This window comes from Pygoscelis adeliae, unplaced genomic scaffold (assembly GCF_000699105.1).
Source record: "Pygoscelis adeliae isolate BGI_AS28 unplaced genomic scaffold, ASM69910v1 Scaffold298, whole genome shotgun sequence".
Taxonomy (NCBI): domain Eukaryota; kingdom Metazoa; phylum Chordata; class Aves; order Sphenisciformes; family Spheniscidae; genus Pygoscelis; species Pygoscelis adeliae.
In genome coordinates, this window is record NW_008825303.1 from 1,795,625 (window position 1) to 1,799,679 (window position 4,055).

The following is a 4,055-nucleotide window of genomic DNA, read 5'->3' on the forward strand; positions in this document are numbered from 1 at the left end:
CTTCAGGATTTTCTAAGATTAAAAACATAGCATTTTATGCCATGCTAAAAGAGTAGCTGCTTCAGTATCAAATCAGATATGTGGTATGACCATTGCTATGTAATTTTCCTGAAGGAAAATAAATTACAGTTCATTATGAAAGCAAGTAGTGTTGCATGTTGCCAGGTCATTTCAAACGTGTCTCTGAATATATTATATAAAATTAAGCCAACTATTTTCATGCGTGGTACATAGGGAATATATGAAACTGCTGTTACGTATGGTTGTATGCACAGCTCACAAGACTGGATCACGGAGAATTGCTACCTTTTGCCTAGTGTGGAATAACAGGCAGGTTTTAGAAGAAATTACCATGTTGCCTAGAATTGCATCTCTTTAAAATGAAAATCATGCTTTGGCTGTGTAATTGACTTCAGAAAAGGACTATTTCCCTGTTTATGCTGCTTTGTAGGTGCAAACCTGTTTTCTAAGTAAAGCTAATGAGAAAAAAAAGCAGGGCCTCAAGAACATTCAGTGTTGGATGATTGTTTTCAGTGCAGGGTGGTATTTTGTCATTCAGGAACATCAGATGAAATAGTTCTTGGTAGCTTCACTCTTTGAGGACTTCCCACCCACCCACCCCCCCTGCTTAGTGATGGGAATAAATTAGCTCATGAAAAAGAAATGCTCTTTGTCCTGCATTTTTTAACAAGTACATCCATTTTGTTTATAAAGAAAAATGGTCCTTTATAATGAGATTCTGCAGAGCAGAGGACACAGGCTGAGTCCGAGAAGAGGAAGAGTCCTCCATCACCTTTTCTATACAATCACTGCACAATAGCATATGTGTGTTGCCTAGTAACCATGGAGCAGTTTCCTTCCAACATCTAAGCCACTCCAGGGTCATTGTAATTTCCCAGTGAATACAGATCTCACACCTGCTCCTCATTTAACATGTTAATTTGAGTATCCAGCCTGCCTGTGATTTATTGGTCTGTTTATTTGTCATTTTCTGAAACTAAAATTCATATCCAACTGTTTGTTTAATTTGGGATTTAAACAGCCTTTACATCCTTTTTTAGATGTTTAATCCCTTTCACAATATGGATTGTAATACACATCGAAGGTACTAGGAAGATCAGAGTGGCTCAAATACTACTTTTTCTGCTGAAGACTTGTAGCTTGTATCCTCCCAGAGTAGGATTTCCTGCTTTGAACAGGCTCTGTCTTTCTGATGCTCGTCTTTGACAACACACGTAGTGTTGTAGTGTGAATGCCTAGACTAGGTAAGGGGGTTGATACAATTGATTTTTCTTATGCTTAGTCTATGAAATGCAGGAATAGTAGCTATCTTCTGCAATGGAACAGACTGCTGGTCCAGCTAGACCAATATCCTGCTTTGGTTAACAGTAATCATCAAGTGAACTTGCGGAGAAGTCCTTAGTTGGTAATTTTAGAATAATCTGCCTGCAGGAAATCCATCATCTTCATCATTATTAATTGGTGGCTGATTCTCTATTTTTGGGTAAGCTTCTGTTATTGGGGCAGGGAGTGGGAGTCATTTGATTTAGGCTTGAAATTTTCATCTTTGTGTGTTCCAGTTTGTCTATTACCTCTAAAGAAAAAAATCAGTAGTTGAAGGTAGGGTTTTTCTTATTTGTTCCACTATCTTATTTTTTTTTATACTTTTGGATTTTTCTAATTCTTCTTTTCCTTGTTTTCTCTTCATATTTTTGCACCTATCATACCCCCTTGGTGTCTTAGACTGAGACCAATAGCATGAGATGTCTTCATTTTCCACTACTGGGAGTCACCTTATCCCAGAGAACAATCTCTAATAAGACACAGACCTGCTAACTGCTGCCCATGTTTTATTGTATGATGCATATTCTGTTTGCTTTAAATCCTGGTCGTTTGGCTGCTGGTGAATGTGCTCCTAAAATGCTTAGTCCGCTAGTCCGCTGCCCCATTAATACCCTGTTAATATCTGTCTGTCTTCTGAGCTTATATCTTGCAAGCACTTTGAGGACTCTCCTAAGTAGGTGTTGTTACTCCTCCCCGTAACACAAAACCTGCTCAGTATTCTCATTGCAGTGTTCAAGGTGGAGAATGATCTGTGAAGCAATGAGATCTTTATTGTTTATTAAGCAAGTTTTGGCTATCATATTATTTCCTTTAAATACAATTACGCTTTTCCTGAGTGTGGACTTTTTTTCTGTTTTCCATTTTTGGAGGGTCAAGTGTCTTGCAATGCAGCCACATAGTCCTCCTGTTATGCAAATATGCCGCTGGCTGTAAAATAACAACCCCCCAGAATTAGTCATTTTGTCAAATAAAAAGTACATGCTTCACCAATACTGGAAAAAGAACACTTTTAAGGAAAAAGGTGCAGTAGATGAGGTACAACAGCAGAGAGCATTGCTGTACCTACCCTATTCCGTTGGTATGCTCTTCATGCTTCTGGGCAGGCTTATGCCTTCAAACGCAAGTGTCTTTAGTAGTCAATAAGAGTTCCCTGCTGTTAGCTTTCAGCAGTTTGTCCTTTTTTTTTTCCCAAGATGAATCAAACCTGGATGCCTTTTTCTGCAGGACTCTGTGTGATATGTTTGATATATTAGGTTGTTATTTAATCCAACTATATATCAAACATATTCCTACAGTGTCCTGCCCTGTCTCCGGGGGTTTTAACATAGTAGAAGGCAATATGAAGGAGTACATTCACTCACAAGCAGGTTTAGAAGACTTCCTGCAGATTCCTAACCTAATCTGATTTAAAATATATACATGAAGGGCTCCTTTATCAGTAGAGTTGCTCTTGGAGGGACTTTTAAGTTGTGTAGGGCCTTTTATGACAGTGAGCAGCAGCTGTGCCAAGAACTGACTTTCACTGAAATGGTTATTGTGTTTTCCATGGCTCAGTGCAGTAACTTACCCATATTGGTTTTCTCTTTATGAAATAGAAGATGAGAGCTGCTTCAAAATAAAATGGTTTGTCTTTTGTAATTTTTTTGTACTGTTTAGCAATGAGATTGGGGGCTCATTTGTTCTCCTATTCACCCTGACTTCATTTATGCTACCCCTAATAATGGAGATTCTATAGAAAACTGGTTAAAATACAGTACAAAAACATCTCAAATTATATTTTTGTTAATGGTGCAATCAACATTTTCAGGATATTTTCATGCTACAGACTTTGTAGCTAGCCTAATAATTTTGGTTTGTCTGTTCTGGTGACTTCATTTTCCAATCCATTTATACCGTACGTAGTCAATAACAGCTTATTAGTTTAAGCTTGTGGAAAAAGAGATGCTGATCTTCATGGGGGCTACTTGAGGAAGAAGCTAATCGCTTGTCTCATAGATCTGGTTTTCTAAGGAAACCCAAGTAGCTCTCTCAAGTAACTAAAATCTTACGACGTGACATTTTCTGCCGTGTGTCGCATCATTGCTCCTAACTGTTCGTGAAGGCTGTGAACTGACACGTGTTGTGAGGGCACTGTTGATGAGTGTGAACTTAAGACAGTTCAGGACATACTGTTTAATAATGGGAATGGGTAGAAGAATTACTTCTCTTGTAGGGCATTTTGCTGTGTTCAGCCTCGGACTGCTACATGTCCTTATGGCTAAGGAACGCTCTTTGGAGAGTACAGGCAGGTAAACATACCCACAGCGCTGACTGAGCATTGTGCCTACTTCCCCATTTCAAACACGAGTATCCAGCCGTTAGATGTCGTACCTGAGATTGCTGAAGGGAAAACTGCAGGGAAGGACTAGAAAACAAGGATTTGTTAGAAAAGATGAAAACTCAACAGAAGTTCCACAGTTTGAGTGCTGTGTAAGGCTGCTTCAAAAATAAATTCTCCACAGAAGGGATCAACTGTCAATAGAAAACTTTTTTCTTTTTTTCCAGAAATAAAAGAAGTTGTGAGATGACAGGAAATGCAGGATTTGGAAGTTTGAGAAACTCGGGGTGTGGTTTCTTCTCCCCACTCCCCAAATTTCAATATAATTGGAAAGAAATTCATTTGGTACACGGGGCGGGGGGGAAATCTGTTATCTGATGAAATACTAAGGTTT

At 38.8% G+C, this 4,055-nt stretch overlaps 1 protein-coding gene across 1 annotated transcript in view; it reads left to right on the forward strand.

Annotated features, from left to right (window-relative positions):
• The window catches only part of TLN2 (talin 2), a 175,042-nt gene that overhangs the window by 155,344 nt on the left and 15,643 nt on the right, over positions 1-4,055 (forward strand). The gene's annotated exons all lie outside the window — the stretch shown is intronic.